Genomic DNA, 18,184 nt, shown 5'->3' on the forward strand with positions numbered 1-18,184 from the left:
GGACAGGAGACCCCTGCAGGCTGCAGACCCCACAGCCTTCCGGGTGCCTGGCACCTGTCTATCAGAAGCAATGACAAAGGGCTACCTGCTCGGCAATCACCCGGGCCTCACGGAGGCATTTCCAGGCCCCCATCCACCATGGGCACTGCCAGGGCAGGGTGGGGCTGGCACCAGGATGAGAAGAGACCTGCCCCCAGGCCTGGGGGAAGGCCCCTATGGCTTCAAAAGTGTGCCAGGAAAAATGGTGACTCATTACCCAAGGGAAAGAAGAGCTCTTCTCTCACCCCAGAGGGTCACTCGCCCTGGAACAGAGGGACCCATGAGACGTGGCTGCAGAACAAATCCAAAACACAAGTCTGAGAACAGAAGGCGGCTTGCTCAGTAACAGAGAGCAGGCCAGTGGCTCCCCTCCTTCAGGGAGAGAGAGCCCCTCGTTACCTCTATTGCAGAACGACACTGAGATGCTATAGACGGAGTCTTGGTTCCTCCTCTTTCTGGCTGAAAGAGCTCAGGAAAGCCAGAAAACGTCTCTAAGCCTCAGCGGTTTCCTATGGAAAATGGGGATAATCGTACCTCCCTAGCAAGGCTGCGTGAGGATGAGACCAGCCCCTGCTTCTGGGCTATGCAAGCTGCATGGGGAGGGAGCTGTGGTCACAGCAGTTGCAGCAGCCTGGTATCTGCACCACACTCTGAGCCGAGGAAGCTGGCACTTGGCTCCCAGCTTGACCCATTCTCTTGGTCCAGATCTGGGCCACCAGCAACAGCACAGGCATCCCTCTGAATCCCTATGCTCCTCCCAGAGAGAAGAGTCACCGGGAGTGTAAAGAAACCCTTTCACCCCATAGGCCACATCAGCAGGATTTGCGTGCCAAGGAAGCTCAGTGCTCTCTGCCACCTTCTAAATGGATCTACAGTCTCCAAGAAGCTCAGAGGAGAGGCCCACAGATGAAAACTTCCCTGGTACTTCCTGTCTAAACTATACAACTTGGCAGGCATAGGCTAGGTACATCCCACTTCTTATGGCTCTCTGGAGGCTTCACTTGAGGCTGGATGGCAGAGCGTAGGCTCTGGAGTTAGAGACAGCTGCGGGTTTGAGTGCTGGCTGTGTGACCTAGGACAAGTCATCTAACCTCTCTGGGCCTCAGCAATACATCTGTAAAATGCAGCTAACCCGTGCAATTATATTAGTGCTAATAAAACTCTCTGTTTATGGATGCTTAGTACATAAGGAGTTCTCAGATACTCAATAGTATCCTCTGTGGAAGCAGGACCTGTGTTCATTTGTTTCTGAATCTCCTTTAGAATGTGCCACAGTGCTGAGCACACAGCTCAGCCAGTCTTTATTTTTTAAAGTGATTCCAACAGAAGAGCAGGCACTATTCTCAAAAGAAAAATAATTCTAAAAATGTGATACAGGCTCACAAGCTGTCCCCTCCCCATCCAGCAAGTGAGTAGGGGCCTGGCACGGAAAACCTTTTGGAAACTCTCTGTACCCATGATCACTCTCAGAAGTTTGTACACTCATGAGTGGGACTGCGGTGGGATCTGCGGGCAGGGAGGGAGAGCTGGGAAAGCAGGAAAGCTGGGAAGGGAAGGCAAGGCAGGAAGTGGTGGAGCTGGCCTGGCCCAAAAGCCAACAGGAGAACCAAAGAGGGCAGTTTGGCAGGTGGGTGGCAGACAGCGAGACTTGGTGATGTCATGTTTTCCCAAAGTGACTCAGTGGCCTGCGCTGGACTGGGAGCAGTGAGCTGCGTGCTCTGGCCTCCAGATCTCTCCATCTCTGCCTTTCAGGCTTGTCCTGCGTCTCTCCTTCCCCTATCACCTACTGCCCTCCTAGCTCCAGGAACCCAACCTCTGTTCCTGGCTGCAACCCCAGCCCAGGCATGTCCCAGACAGTCCCTGACATGCCTCTCAAATCACCATGTTAAGGAATGTCCTGAGTGCCAGACAGACCTGGATTTTATAACTGTCTCTGACTTCTCCTGGCTGAGTGTCCTTGGGCAGGTTATTCTACCTCTCTGAGCCTCAGTCTCCATATTTGTAAATGGAGTCATTTCTAATAGTCTTGCTGTTTATATGCGGCTTAGTGAGCATGTCTGCAAATCACTTGGCAGGTGATTAATAAACGGAAAGTATGACAATCAAGGCCCTTTATAATCTGACCTCAATCTACCATTATAACTGCATTTTTAAAGTCTTAAAAACAATTTCATAGCTAATCTTTCTTAAGTGCTTACTGCTCTACACACTTATATAAAAACAAATTTTATTTTTATATTACCATGTGGTGGGTACCATTAGTATCTCCATTTTACAGATGAAGAAACTGAGGCACAGAGAGATTAAGCAACTTGGCCACGGACACACAGACAGTAAGTGGGAGCTAGGTTTCCCATACAGACAGCCTGCCTCCAGAGCCCGAGAATACAACCACGACTCCATCCTTCCTTATCTCCTTCCGTCTTTCATGCATTTTATAAATTACAGTTCAGCTGAACCAGACTCCTTACCATTGGCTGCATGCAATCTGAACTTCCCCATCTCCATGCTTTCACCTGGATTCCCTCCTGACACTGAGTGTCCATCTCCTCCATGAAGTCTTCCCTAAGTCTCATGGCCACCTGTGTGGGCTCATCACAGCTGGCCTTGAACTAGCCTCTTCTCCTCCTTCTAGACTGACGGTGCTGTTACCCCTGAATGGTGACACACATGAGCAGGCACACAGGACCTGGAGAGGTGATACCCCAGCCAGCAACCTGATGTGACAGGTAGTGTGGAGTCAGGAGCCAGCACTTGGGGACTCCCTACTTCTGCAGGGACAGCTCTGAGTACTGGAACTGGAACCACAGGGCAGCTCCTCCCCATTCCCACCCTGGAGGCAGCCACTACTAGGCGGGCTTCCTTCTCTCTGCTCAGGAAAAATGACGCACTACCATTGCACTATCATTGCCACTGAAAATGTACCCTGAAGATGTTTAACTGGGGACAGGACTGGGCCTCCCTTGCTAGTGGGATTGAAGAGTGAGGCCCATATTCCAACCGTCGACCAGCCCAAGTAATTCAAAGGGGCGCCTGTGGGAAGGCAGGCGAAGGGTGAGAATGCAGGGCACCTCCTGGGGGGTTCAGGCCCATCCTGGGGCTGGCTCAGGATCCCAGTCCTAATGTCCACAGGGCAACGTCCACGAGAGGCCATCTGGCCTGGGTCCACTCTCCATTTCCCCTACATTCCACCCACAACCCCGGGGCCATGTGAGCTGCCTCCTCCCACTCCCCACGGCCCCCACCATCTCTAACCAAACGCAGTCCCTCCTTAACATTCAGCTTCCTAGACTCCCACTCGTCCCCCCAGCCAGCAGCTCTGGGGATCCCTACCTCCTCTATCCTTATCACCACTTGCCGGGGACTGAGCTAAGCCCGGGGACACAAAGGCAAACCGGCAGGCACTGCCCTGCCCTTGCCAAGTGCACAACCTGGCAGAGACCCCAGACCACCGAACAAGCAGTCGTAATACAGCGGAGTAAAATGCGATGACAGGGACATGCGGGCAGCCATGGGGGCGGGCCACTGACCTGGCTTGGGGTCTGGGGAGGCTTCTGGGAGAACGTGCCATGGACGCTGAGGCCAGAGGATAATCAGGAGGCGGCCAGAAGGAAAGAGGGAAGGGGAGGGTGTTCTGAGCCGCTGGAAAGGCTACAGAGAGCAGGACGTGTGCCTGAGAAATGAGGACACTGGACAGCCAAGCACATGATGGAAACCAGAGGGATAAGAGGCTGGAAGCAAATACGCGCTGCAAGACTGCAGAGCCCTGCAAAGGCACTGGGCGGAAACTTTAGTACCCGCAGTACCCCCAGCTACTGGCTCTAGGGTGGGGTTATCATCAGGGACACTGAGGCTGCCATGCCGCTCTGCCTCGCTGACTTCAGTCACTCCTACTGCCCTCTACGTGGGCCTCCTGAGACAGGGTCGGGGCAAAGGGGGCACAGCATCCACAGATGGTCAGCCTTGCAAAAGAGGCCTTTTTGCTAAGTGAAAGAGGCCAGTCACAAAGGACCACATGTTGATAAAAAGAGTCCATTCATGTGAAATGTTCATCAGAGGCAAGTCCATAGAGACAGAAAGCAGACTGGTGACTGCCTAGGGCTGGGGGCGGGATAAGGGGTGTGGTAGGGGAATGGGAGTCACTGCGAATGGGTACAGGGCTTCTTTTGGGAATGATGAAAATGCTCTAAAATTGTGGTTAAGGGGTATGTATGGGAACTCTCTGTAGTCTCTGTGCAATTTTCCTGTAAACTGAAAACTGCCCTAAAAAGTAAAATCTATTTTTTTAATTGACTGTGGTCAATTCAAACACTTGCACAACTGTGAATATATCAAAAAACACTGAACTGAACACTTTAGGTGGGTGAATTATATCGTTATAAAGCAGTTATTAAAAACAAAGCAAAGACGCTGATGTTTTTGTAGAATCCTTTTCTAAGGTCCTGCCCAGGTCAGCCCGTGGTGCTGGAGTCGGGCTTGGGGAAGGCTGAGGTTCAAATTTCCACGTGCCTACCCCAGGCTACCCTGAGGAGCCTTGTGGAGCTTCCTGGCTGGGCTTGTTAAAGGATGGTCATGCGTGCTACTTCTCCCCTTGGCTAAGCCTCAAACGGGACAAAGGTGGTACCCGGGCAGGGTTCCTAGCGGGACCCGGGATGCCAGGGTGCTGGGCTTGGAGCCCGGTTTGCCACTCTCTAGCTGCCTGTCTGGCTCTGTTTTCCCATCTGCAGCAGTACCCACCCCCTGAGCCTCCCGTGAGAACTCACCGAGGAAAATGCCCAAAATGCTACCTGGGGGCTGTCCTGACTCCCCCATTCTTAAGCCCTGCCCCGGGGCACCTCTACCAGATCTGAAAGAAGAGTGAAAGTGAAACAGCATCTCTCAAAATAAAAATAAGACAGTGCTGCCTGACCTTTGTGGTCAGGGGTGTCTGGTTCTTCAGCTCCCGCGGAGGCGACTTCCCCTTCCTGCCCCGACTCCCACGGTCTAGGTTTCCAGGCTGCAGGGACAGGCCCGCGGGCCTCTCTCGCGGCTCCCCGGCAAGCCCCGGGCCCTTCCCCGGAGCCCCGCCAGGCGCCCGCGGCCCCGCCCCGCGCTGTCTGAGTTGTGAAATTCCTTGCTGAAAATAAGTGCAGCCTCAGCCAGAGGGGTGGCCCGGTTTGTTTTCAAAATATTTCCTCAGATAGCACTGCTTTGGCTCAGACATTTAGCACTCTCCAGAATCCTGCAGATGGAGAGGCAGCTGGAGAGGAAGTGAGAAGAGGGATGCGGGGAGGAGAGGCAGGAGGCTGGGAGCGGCCCGCAGGTAGCCTGGCGGGCGCGGGCGCGGGCGCGCAGGGGCAGGGGCCGGCAGGGGCGGGTACGCCCGCAGGTCAGAGCGCCGACCAGCCTGGGGATGGGAGCTTTCCAGCTCTCATGCCGGGGTCCTCTCGTGAGCTAGAACCTCCTTGAAAGCTGGATGTGAAAAATTGCTACATCGGGGAGGGCCTGGAGACCCCCTCCCATCAGCCCTAGGGACTTGGGGCTCTATGGAACCTAGTTTAAAAGCCCCTGCTGAACATCAAGGAAATGAGAAAACCTTCCAGACCAAAAGGGGGAAGAGAGAAATGAGACAAAATAAAGTGGCAATGGCTGAGAGATTTCAAACAGAGTCCAGAGGTTAGCCTGGAGGTTATTCTTACGCATTATATAAATATCCCCTTTTAAGTTAAGGTTTATTGGAGAGCCTGGAGGGAACTGCCTGAAAATGGAGAGCTGTGTTCTAGTAGCCATGTTTCTTGAAGATGATTATATAATGATATAGCGTTTGCAATGTGACTGTGTGATTGTGAAAACCTTGTGTCTGATGCTCCTTTTATCTACAGTATGGACAGATGAGTAAAACATGTGGATTAAAAATGCATAAATAATAGGAAGAACAAATGTTAAAATAAATTTAGTAGATTGAAATGCTAGTGATCAATGAAAGGGAGAGATAAGGGGTATAGAAAAAATAGGGGAAACAAAGGCTAAAATATATTGGGTAGATGGAAATACTGGCAACAATGAGAGGGACGGGTAAGAGGTATGGTATGTGTGAATTTTTTTCTTTTTTCTTTTTATTTCTTTTTTCTGAATTGAGGCAAATGTTCTAAGAAATGATCATGGTGATGAATATACAGCTACATGATATTGTGAGTCACTGATTATATATCAAGAATGGAAGTATCATACGGTAAGAATGTTCATGTTTGTATGTTATGTTTAAAAAAATTTTTTTAATTAAAAAAAAAAAAAAGCCCTGCTAAAGGAATCACACAGGTGATTCTTTGGAAGAGGTGTACCCAAGTTGTTTCAAAATGAGCCTCCTGAAGGAAAATCAGATTATTTTTCTAATAAATTCTCATGAGATCCTAGTACGGTGACTGCAACATACCCTGGAGAATTGGGGCCCAGAAAGGAACTGATTCCATTCACTCACAAGTTTATGGGTGTCCTTGGAGAAGGTTTGGGCACTTGGGTCTGTGACTCCCTGGGCAGGGAGCATGTGACAAATGGTAACACGTAAGCAGCTCTCACCAGGTCCAGGAACTCCTTACATAGAAAAATTCACTTACAGATAATATCTGAGGAGATACTATCACCAACCTCTGACAGATTAGGACATGAGGCCCAGAGAGGTTAGGTAACTTGCCCAAGGCCACACAGTTATGAAGCAACACCACAAGCAACTGAGCTCAGGCAAGTTGCCTTTCAGAATGAGTTTCCCTACATAATTTGCCTTTTGGAATAAGTGCGTCCCTATTTGTGTATCTGTGTATGTGTGTGCACTTGTGCTTGCAAATGTGTCATTAGGCATCTATACTGTGTCTGCCTGTTTCTGAGTGTGCAGATGCGGATGTGGAGAGGAAGGTATTTTACACATTTCTGCCCCGAAGATGTGTGGATGGTCTGTGAGTACATGAGTGTGCAGGCCGGCCCATCAGCCCCTCTCCCACAAGGCTGGGGTGCTCCCCCTACAATCCCGCTCCCTTGCAGGTGGCTGCAGCAAGACAAGGGGCTCCCCTCCTGGGAGGCAGGACCCATGCCTTGAGATGGCACCCCACTATTCACATCACAGGGATATCGGGGTTTGCTGACCCCAGTTCAGCACAACTGCATACAATGGTCAGGCTCCTCTGCCACTCCTTGGGAGGTAGGAACCCTCAGCTGTCAACTCACCAGGGAACTGTTCCCTACCCTAAAGCCCTGGTCTCCCCCTCCTTACCAGGCACCAGGTTCTAGAGTTGGTCAATCAAATCAATCAAGGGTATTATGTTATTACCAATTTGCCTCCCATCCCCAAGACATGGTGACACACATTCATGCTTTTGAACTTTTGATATCATTGGTGTGACCTTACACAGTTACTACCCTGAGCTGATGTGACTCTCACCCAAAGCCAAGAAACTTAGTCTGGGAAGCCCCATAAGGTAAATGTATGTTTCTGAGGGTTTCTTTGCAGGTGGGCCCCCACCATGTACGCTCTGATTCATCCACCCTAAGCTGACCTTTAAGATGCAAAGCTTCCTCAGATGTCACAAAACTGGGGGAAAGCCCCAACGTTCTCTACCATCAAAATCAAATTCAGCGACCGACAGCTAGGCTCCGTTCCGCCGGCTGAGCAGTGTGGGGCCGGGAGGCTGGGAGCCACCGAGCTGGACGCGCCAGGCGGCCTTCTGTCCCGCACCGGCCTCCAGATGCTTCTCCCATCCCTTGCATCAGTGGTGGATGTGTTTCCTGCTGGAGACTCCCAGAGTCAGGGGGGGAGGGACCAGGGGACTAGGAGAGGAATTGAAGGGCCTGGGGCAGGGGGTGTGGGGACAGGAAGGAGGGAGGTTGGCTGGAAGGCACCCAGTGAGCCAGGTGTAACCATGAGAGGCCACCTCAGAACTCCCCAGGCTGGCTTCTGAGGGTGCTGTTTACACGTAGCGTTCAGAAGAGGCTGAGCCGGGAGCTGGCTTATTTATTTTCCACGCTTTTCTTCCAAATCCTTTTCAGAGAGCCCTCCTGAACCCCAGTGATAGATTCCCCAGCACCCAGGGAAACCACAGTCCCTGAGCACATGCAATCATTTGTGAGGGGGCCACAGGGGTGGTGGCATCAGGAGGGAGGCATGGGGCAGACATGAAGTTGTGGGTATATACGTGGTCAGGGGCTCTGGTGGAGGCAGAGTTTGGGGTGATGAGAGAGAAGTTTCTTCACCTTCGAACACAGGACAAACCACCCAAGCCTACCAGGGGCCACCACACCCAGCAGTGGGGCCCACGTACTTTGTGTAGGAAAGCTCCGTTTCTACCCTTGCCTTAGGCAGCAGAGAAGAAAGGTGGCAAGTAGCACTTCTGGTCAAGGCATGAAAAGAAGAGCTGTTCTCCTGTCCTGCAGAACTTCGTGAAAGCTGGAGACCTCACTGCATCTGCTTCCTGGCAGCTAAGATGCCTCTGCTACCCTGCTTTCTACCTTCTCAGCACGGGCCCCTCCCTGGACTTCCTCCATCCACCCCCCCGCTCCATGGGTCAGACACTGGGGTGGGGCTGGGTGGGCAAAAAGAAGAGACCCTGGCCCTCAGGTGGGGCAGCTTCTCCCTACACCCAGTCTCCCAACTCCATCCTGGGCAGCGGGGTCCATTCTGCAATGAAGGAAGGGAGGGCTCCGGTGTCTTTGCAGCTCCTTGAGGGGTAGGGCTCTTGGAACCCACACGGGTGGGCTTCTGCGGGGGGTGGAAGGGGCCGGCTGGGCAGCGTGCATCCTCGGCTCCCTGCTTCTGTTTAAGGGTGCCGGCTTTTCCCATATAATGGACCCCTATATCACAAGCTCTCAGGGCAGAGGTAGGGGTGGGTGGCACAGAATACTAACCAGACTGAAAACTCCCTGCCCCAGGTCTCAGCGCCCATAGAGGTGCCCTATGATCGCTTGGTTTGCAGCTCCCTGGCTTTCCCATGGGGCCAGGTGGCCCAGGTCTGCCACTGGGCACTAGCAGGACTTTTCCACCTGGAGAACACACCACGGGCATGGGCACAGGCTCTGCGTACCCCGGCCCTGCCCCCTTCTGGCTCTGTGACCTTGGTATTTCCTCATCTGCAGAGTGGGACGATAACACTGTCCCTCCGTGGGGAATGGGTGTGGGGAAGTACAAGCTCGGGTCAGGTCAGCCGCGTGGTTATCACCTCCCCTGGCTGCTCTGGCTCTGTCCCATCCCCTGAGGCCAAGGGATGGGGAGGAATGCAGCTCTGCCCAGGCACGTGGCCATGGAGGAAGAGGGGCCATGACATGGCCCTTTCTATTCACTGGGTAAGTGACAGCAAGATGTGGCAGGTGAGGACTGATTTCCCCAGGTAGTAGATTCCTTTTTTGACCCTGAAGAGGTCAAAAAGGGAAAGGAATATAATAAATTATCATTTGAGGATGTTTCCATTTATCTGGCAAGTTCTCCCACTTCTGAGGATGGTCACAACTGGCAGCTTCGTCCCCACTCCGATAAGCAGCTAATCATCTCTTCACCTGAATTACTGCAACATCTCCCTGCATTCACGCCTGAAACCCCCTCTCCCCAATCCGCTCCTGACTCCTCAGCCACTGGAAAGCTCCAGCAGTCGAATACCACCTGGCCTTTGACTCCCTAGGCCCATAATGTAGACCGGGCGGGGTGTGTGGAAAAAGAGATCCTGAGACCAGTTTCCCCACCCACAAAACAACTTTCATGTTAGTAAGTGGCGCCGGTGTTGTTTCTTTGTTGCCATGGAGAGCCGGCAGGGAATTTATGAACAGCCTGGCACGGTGGCGACAGTGTGGGCTCTGGAGTCAGACTATCCAGGTTCAAACGCTGGCTTTGTCCCTCATCAGCTGTGTGACCCTGAAAATGTTACTTAACTTTTCTGAGCTCCAGTTTCCTAATCTTTAAAGTGGAGATGAAATGTCAGCCTCATAGGGATGTAGGAGCCTACTGAGATAATGTATGTAGAGGCCAGATTCACAGAAGGCATAATTGAAGTGGAAAGGTGATATGGGAAGAGACTGGCTGGGAGGTTCAACCTGAAATTGGGGTGGTCAAGCCCTGACCACCTCCTCCCTCACTCTGGGGTCACAGTCCTTGGTACTGCCCACACATTTTGCTTATCTCCATGTTAAAATGTGAAACTGAAATGTGCACTGAACCTAATCAGAGTTCTTCACAAGGGGGTGTGGGTGTGAAATGGCACATGTCTTTGCAATTACATGCACAAGTCACCCCCATACCCTGGCATGCTTCCTCTCCCACAGCATTAAGGAACCACGCCCAAGACTGTTTGCAATCCCAGCTCCAAGAACACGGGTGGTTTCTGCTCCTCTGGGAAGCTCATGCCAGCTGGCACAGAGGACCCCACAGTGGGGCTCAGTGTGTGTGACCATTCCTCCACCTGCAGCCACCACAGCCATGGAGCCACACCCTTGCGGGAGGACACAGCTTCATAAGACTCATCTCCAGCCAGGCCAGCAGGAGCCCAAAAGAAGAGCAGATGCCCCCTTCTCCCTGCCAATTCCACATGTTTCCATGGCTGTACTACTAGCACATACCTGCCAGCTGGCTTTCTCCTAGTTACCCACCCTTCTCCCCTAGCTACGAGATGGAAGGGTTGATGCAATCCATGCCTCTCCCTACTACAGAATTAAAGCTATTCTCTAAGTTTGTAGAGGGGGAAAATGGATAGCACCTAGGCAGGAGCTCTCTCTGGGAAGGTGAGATCCTGCAGCCTTTCCACAAAGGGCTCTAATCTACTCAGAGCCATGCAGGAATACAGTAGGTCCAGGGCATACCAGCTGGGCTGCCACAGGGTCATCTTAGATACTGACCCTCAGTCCTCTTTTTGGATCCCAGAACGATGCTCAAGACCCTGGATGGCTTCCAGGGTTACAGTGAATTCCCCAAATATCATGCCATCCACTGAAAGCCCACACCACTACCAGATTAGCCAGAAGCAAGAATGCTGCCCCTCTTAGGAGACAGAAGCCAATGATAAGATTCAAGTCACCGAGGTCAGCATGGGGAACACAGGGGAACAAGCTGCTCCAGCCACTTCACCAAACAGATCAGGCATGTCTCCCCAGAGCCACTCAGGGGCCCTCTTCCGCAGAAAGACTAACCCAGAGGAGGCCCAGGTGGGGTTGGCTCATGGTTCAGTCCATAACCAGTATTAATCATTGGTGCTTGATTCATCCAGCAACTATTTATTGAGTATCTACTATGTGCTAGGGATTGGGTGCTACACCCAGGAAAATCTTTCGGCCGCACACACCACTCACCAGAAACCGAACACATCTTCAGGTACAAGGAAAATAAATAAGGCTTCAAGGAACCCTCTCTGGTTTCTTCAGGGCCTTGAAGTCTCAACCCCCCCCCCCCCCCCCACGACCCCGACCCCTTCACGTATACACACCCAGGGCTAGACTCCCCTCACCCCTTCCCAGTCTGGAAGTTCCTCCCAGGAAGCACATCCGCTGCAGGGAAGGGTCTCCACTCCCCTCGCAGACCCCCTCACCGCCGCCCCCCGAGGCTCGGCACCGGCCTGCCGGACTTTTCCACGCCGAGTCTGGGATTATGAATCACTCCCTCCTCTCCCCTGCCTCGCCCCCGGAAGGGCTGCGCACACCCAGGCACATCACCCAGACAGTTTCCACACCAAACCGCGCTCCTGACGAACCCCGCGAACCGACTGCAAGGTCTGCTCTTCCCTCCCCGCTCCTCGGCCTCGGGGTCCCAGCCACGACTTCCCAAAGACAAGGCAGCACCTCCCCTGCCCGTCGCGCCGTGGGGACTCCTTCTCACTGGAGGGAGCGGGGGAAGCAGACAAAGACCACGGGTTTATCTGAGGGGCAGGAGGAGGTGCCTGGTTTAAAGACCAAACCTCCGCGTTCCCAGGACGGGAAATGTCGTACGTGGCGCGGGCATGGTCCGTGCAGTGCGCGCTCCGGGCGTGCGCGCAGAGTGGCTGTGGGCTGGGTGTCGGGGAGCTGTGGGCACCGGGCAGCCCTTCTGGAGGTTCTGGATGCCTGCGTGGAGTTTTCCCCCGTCCGGGAACTTCCTCTCTCACCCTCCGCTTCGCACCCTTCTTCCTCCAAAGTTTAGCGCGCGATCCCGGCTGGGGGCGGGGGAGGAGGCGCACGGCAGGGCGGCCTCCCCCGGGCCCTGGAGGCGATTCCCGGACGCCGCCGTTCTACTTACCGCGGCCGCCGAGCCTCCCCCGGCCGGGGCGGATCCGACTCCCCGCGGTTCTCCGGGGTCCGGCGCTGGCAGCATCCGCTCGCAACTTTCCCCTCCTCTCGTCAGATCCCGGCAGAAGCGGCTCCCGGGCTCCGGCTCCGGTGCGGTCGGGGCTCTGCGCCCTCCCGGGGGCGGCGGCGGGGAGGGAGGGAGGCGCGGCCCGGCTGCTCCGCACGCGGGGCGGGAATCGGCGCCAGGCGGGCTCCGTCCTGCGCAGCGTGTGAGCAAGCGGTCCTGCCTGGCGCCCTCCCCGCTCCGGCGGCCGCGGCGGCGGATTCCTGAACCAAGTCCAAAGAGTCCGAGGAACCTTCCTTCTCCTCCGCCTCTTCTTCCTCACCCCACCCAGGTCCCACCCTTGCGCGCCCGGCAACTTGGGAACCGTTGGCGAAGTTGGCGCTGCCTGCGACTGTGAACCGGCCGGGTCGCTGGGTGGAGGGAAGTGAGGAGGGGGAGGAGCTGGGGGTGGGCGTATGGGCGGGACCCACCCCCGCCCCCTGGGAGCCGCGCTCTCAAGGACCCCACTGAGTGCCTTTGTTCTGGGCGCTGCACCTAGGCCCGTCCCTTTCCGGGGACTCGCCTCGGGCCGCTAGCATCCCCAACCCCCTCCTGACTCCCTCGGTCGCTGTCAGCATTCATGGGATGAAATAGCCCCCACCTTAGGCTGCAATTGAGGTGCCAAAGGGAGCTGAGCATGACCTGGCCTACCAAGAGCAGTGTCCACACAGGTAGTGAGAAGGAGCATTCCCTGTTCATTATCTGGGTCTAGGCCAATTAACGCCTGAACCAAGGCTGTGATTGGAGGGGACCTAGGCAGTCTTGTGAATGATGAAATTTGGGTACCTTCAGTTCTGGTGGACATAGAGATTCCTGAGGGCTCAGGACCCAGCTCACACCCAGGAAAGCTCCCTAAAGCCCTCTCCCCACATTTTCTGCAGACTTGTCACTCACCTAGCCAGGGCAGCTTGTGCCCTGGAAGCGGCCCAGCACTTCACCTGGGTTTCAGTGCGGACGTCTTCCGGTGCGGGTTTCTCCAGAGTCCACTTGTCTGTTTTCAGAGGGCAGGGCTGCTGTTTCAGCCTCGGCAGTCTCTCTCGGAGCTGTATGTAGCTGCACCTGCTGGCCTTACATGATCCTTCCTGCTGGGACATCTGGAGTACTGGATTTTATTGCCGGAAATTTGTGATGCACCTCGGGGATACAAAAGCCAAAACCTGTAACTCTGTCACCACCAGATTACAGAGAATGGGACTCTATACTGCTGGGGTTGGCAGCGCTGGGAAATTCTTATGTTCACCCAACACTTCAAGATATTGCGCATATTGGTTACTGGGGCCCTTGTTGGCCCTGGACCCACAGAGATAAACAAGCTTTAATTCCATCCTCCGTTTAGAGAAGACAGACATATGTGTAAACTAATACTAGTGGTTCAGTGTGCAGAAAGAGGTGAAGCTAGGAGAAGAGTTTCCAGAACAGGACCACAAACACACAAATCCAGGATGAGCCATGCACATGGAATGGGATGTGACTGGTGGCTCCTGGAATCGTGCAATTGGGCAACCTTATTCCTTTAGCTGGTGACTCCAGGACTGGGCCTTGAGCGATGAGCTGAATTATTTAGATGAAGAAGGCGATGAGGTGAGACAAGGACTTTCTAAGTAGAGGAACCAGCAATTGTAAGTAGGCAGAAGTATGAAGCTTGGGCATTTATTTCCCAAGCTGAGGCTGGTGTTGCAGCCAACACTTGAGCCTTCAATGAGGACATCCTGAGTGCAAATACATGGTGTGGGGTAAAGTTCTGATCCAGGACATTGGGAAATTTCATCCTAAAATACTCCAGACTTGGCATAGTCCTAGAATTACTCACCGAGAGAATTGGTTTCATTTTTTAAAACTTTTTGAGAAATTGGAAAAAACCTTCCAAGCCAGAGGCAGAATTGCAGAGTTGTTAAGAGTGTGGGCACCTGAGCCCCATTTCAACCAAGCAATCCAAGTTAGCGTCACTAATAATGGGACAAACCGGCATCCCATGCTTCCTGAACGCAATGCACTTAGAAAGACACAACACTGTGTATGTAGTATTCCTGCCAAAAAAAAATAGCATAACCCAAATCTAATTATGAGAAAACAGCAGGCAAACCCAAACTGAGGGACATTTACAAAACAATTGGCCGGTAATATTTTTAATGCCAGTCATGACAGACAAAGGCTAACAAACCATTTGAGAACAGAAGAGAATAAGGAGACAGACTTCCAAGTGATCTCACCTCCTGATATTCACCTCCTGCTTCACAGCCTTGTATAATCCTGTCCCCACCACCCTTTCTTGAGTGTGCCCAGGACCTGGAGGCATGCTTCTAATGAATAGAACACAGCAAAAGACTCTGACTTCTATCTCCCTAGCTTTCTCTTTCTGGTCATCTCAGATTGTTTGTTCTGATGAGGCAAGTGACCACATTGTGAGCCAGCCCCAAGGACAGGCCCATGTGGCAGGGAACTGAGGGCAGCCTCTGATCAACAGCCAGCAAGGAACCAAGGCCCTTGGTTCCACAATCTGCCAGGAGCTGGAGACTGCCAGCAAGCTTGGAAGTGGCTCTTGCCCCATTTGAACCTTGAGAGGGCCATGGCCCTGGCCAGCACTGACCTTTGCCTGGTGAGAGACCTTGAGAAGGAGAACCCAGCTCAGCTGTGTTCAGATTTCCCACCCCACAGAAGCCGGGAGATGATAAATGCTGTTGTTCTCAGCCACCAGGTTTTGGAGCAATTTGTTATGCAACAATATACAACTAATACAGCCACTAAATGCCACATCTCATCCTAAAAGATATTATTTAGATAATTAGCAAAATATGAGTTGGTGCCAAATCAACAGTATTGGATCAATGTTAAATTTCCTGAATTTGATAGCAGTGCTGTGGTTTTATAAGAGGATGCTTTTGTTCTTTAGAGATATACACTGAACTATTTAGTGACAGAATCATGATTTCTACACCTTCTCATATGGCTCAGAAAATAGCAATAATGATAATAATAATAAATATATATATTATGTGTAATGCATGTTTATGTACTATAGGGAAATAGAGTTTATCTATTAATTTGTCCAGGCACCCCCAAACTTAATGGTTGAAACAACGAAACAGAATTACTTCAGCAGGTTGACTGGACCCAGCTGAAAGAGTCCCCTGCTCCGTGTGGCATCAGCTGGAGCCACTCTGCTGTACTCAGCTGGCAACAGGCATTCTGGACTGGGCTTAGAGGTCTGAAAAGCCTCCACTCAATGTGCCACTGCTGGTGCTTCGCAGTGTAGCCTCTCCCCCGGTGGCTTGGGCTTCCTCACAGCATGGCTGTCTCAGAGATGTCAGCCCTCTTGTTTGGTAGCTGGCTCAATAAGAGGGGGACTGTTTACACTGCCAGTCCCCTCAAGGCCCGGGCTTGAGACATCCAAAACATTCTACTGGTTCAAACAAGCTAAAACACCTTTGTAAGTTTAAGGGCAGGGAAGACAACTCCACCCCTCACTGGGAGGAGCAGCATGCTAGAGCAGAGAGGGAAGGAAGGGATGGTGGCCATTTTGGGGGGACTATTTACAGAGAGAGAGAGAGGGATAAAGCAAATATCAGAAAATGGTAGCAAGTGGTAAATCTAGGTGAAGGGTAGCAATTGTTTCAAAATAAAAGTTAAAATAGAGTGTGACTACTTAGAGCCAGGCCGCCTGGGTTCAGACCCTTCCTGTGTGACCTTGGGCGAGTTATTTGACCCCTTTGCCTTAGGTTGCGCTCTTATAAAATAGGGAAGGTAATAATAGAACCTACCTTTTAGGGTTGTCACGAGGATTAAATGAGTTAGGCATGTCACTTGCCTAAAGTAATCCAGACATTGACAAAATAAAAAGCTCTCTGTAATGTTACCAAGGTCTTTGGAACTAATGTCAGAGCCTGGTCACTAGCCCTTCCTTCCTACTTTTTTCCCCCGATGGAAATTTATAGGGCTCTGGAACCTGCAAACCCTATCTCTCTGCTCAGGACAGTTGAGTCCGACAAACAGGACACGTTCATGTGGTGTGAGCTGGGCTATGGGGCTACAAGGACAACTGGGAGACACGCCTATTCCAATCGGTGCCTGAGAGTTAAAGGACAAATAAGAGCTACTGGTTGAAAGGAGAGAAGTGGGTAGGGAAGGGAAGGGTGTTACAGGCAGTCGACCACTGTGTGTGCAAAGGTAAAGGGGCCACAAACAGCCTGGTATGTGCAGGGAAAATGACTGTCCCTGGAACATTTGCTGTCCCTGGAGCATGAATAGGAGGCAGTGGGTGTCAGGGGGAGATGGAAGGGAGAAGTTGGCAGGAAGCAGGCCACGGAGGGCTAGTGTGATGTGCTGGACATCTTCCCTTCACCCTTTCAAACCCACTCCCCACCTTTCTCCACCCTGCTCCATGTCCGTTTGACTGCAGTGAAAGCCTCTCTTACCCTTGGAAGATGTCAGAGTGTAGCTTTTGGATTTCCCTAAATTCTCCAATAGAAGCAGAATAGGATTTTTTTTTAAATCAGAAGACTACTAGACAACATCTACAACAATACTATGTGACAAGATAAACCCGCAACCCCCAAAACAGGTGGGTGGGGCCAAATTACAGGCAGTTACAAGACCCAAGTCATGTTAATATCTATGTAGGAGGAAGCAAAAGTAAGGCTGCTGGGCTTCTGAGGGTCCTGAGAACAGAAAAATTCAAACATCACCAACTAATAGCCAAGTAAAAGCATGGGGCAGGCCAGTCTAGGAACATCAGCTGAAACTGGAAAATGGTTCTATGGAATCCAGTTTGCACGTGAGTGCAAGGACACTACTGTGCAATTGTCTGGTTGTGCTGGAGCCGCCTGGACCCTCTATACATTCTTGAAACTAATAAACTGAAGCTTTCTTTGAGAGTAGAAGCCCAACTGATCAGGACGGGAACACTGGGGACAAAGAAAGTAATGTTCCAGATAAAAGTGAGATTGCGGGATCAAGGAGCCAGATATTAGAAAGTACAAAGCCCCATAATATATATATTTTTATCACTGAGGAAGATTTTATTTTCCAAATATTGGAGATTGAATCATGTCCCCTGCGACAGGCATGTTGAGGTCCCAACCCCTGGTCCTGTGGGTATGAACCCATTTGTAAATAGGACCTTTGAAGATGTTATTAGTTAAGGTGTGTCCCAAATGAATAGGGGGGGCCTTCATCCAACATGACTGAATAAAAGCAAAGGAAATTGGACATGGAGAGAGAAACCACGTGGAGAAACAAGGAGCTCAAAATCAACGAAAGCCCAGAGAGAAAGGACAATATGCTGCTGTGGGCATTGCTACGTGATGGGAAAGTCAATGAAACCCAAAGAGTGCTGGCCATCCCCAAAATACCGAATGTTTTAATTTTCTGGCTTCTGAAGCAAATACCATTCAATGGGTTGGCTTTAAACAATGGGAATTTCTTGCCTCATATTTTGAAGCTAGGAGAGGTTCAAAATTGAGGCTTTTTCCCAGAAGGCTGGCGTTGGGGAACTGGCTGCCTTCGATCCTTCGGCCTTGGTTTTTCTGTCATATGGAGAATGTACATGGTGCCCTCTGCTGGCTTCTCCTTTCTCTTCAGGGTTCCATTGGCTTTCAACTGCTGACTGCTCCCTCTGACTCTCTCTCTGTGCTCTTCCCTATAGGGTCTTCAGTAAAAGGATTAAGGACCCATCCTGATTCAGTTAGGCCACACCTTAACTGAAGTTTCCTAATCAAAAAGCCCTATTTAAAAGAATTCACGCCCACAAGAATGTATTAAGTTTGAGAACATGTTTGTCTGGGGTATATAGTCCAAATCATAAAACTATTCCTTAACTAAAGGCTAACGCCTTTTGCTTGT

The 18,184-nt window shown here is 51.9% G+C and overlaps 1 protein-coding gene and 1 pseudogene across 2 annotated transcripts in view; one reads left to right on the forward strand and one right to left on the reverse strand.

Annotated features, from left to right (window-relative positions):
• CHST3 (carbohydrate sulfotransferase 3) overlaps positions 1 to 12,411 on the reverse strand; it is a 44,888-nt gene extending 32,477 nt beyond the window's left edge. The window contains exon 1 of one of the 2 annotated variants that reach the window (XM_077124995.1): positions 12,254 to 12,411. The gene's annotated coding sequence lies outside the window, so the exon portion shown is untranslated. Of the gene's footprint in view, positions 1 to 3,569; positions 5,093 to 12,253 lie in introns of those variants that run through there. The other variant, XM_077124996.1, reaches the window with a different exon arrangement.
• Positions 12,412 to 12,983: 572 nt separating this feature from the next.
• The window catches only part of LOC143653348 (nucleic acid dioxygenase ALKBH1-like), a 53,886-nt pseudogene continuing 48,685 nt past the window's right edge, over positions 12,984 to 18,184 (forward strand).

This window comes from Tamandua tetradactyla, chromosome 13 (genome assembly GCF_023851605.1).
Source record: "Tamandua tetradactyla isolate mTamTet1 chromosome 13, mTamTet1.pri, whole genome shotgun sequence".
In the NCBI taxonomy this organism is placed as follows: Eukaryota; Metazoa; Chordata; class Mammalia; order Pilosa; family Myrmecophagidae; genus Tamandua; species Tamandua tetradactyla.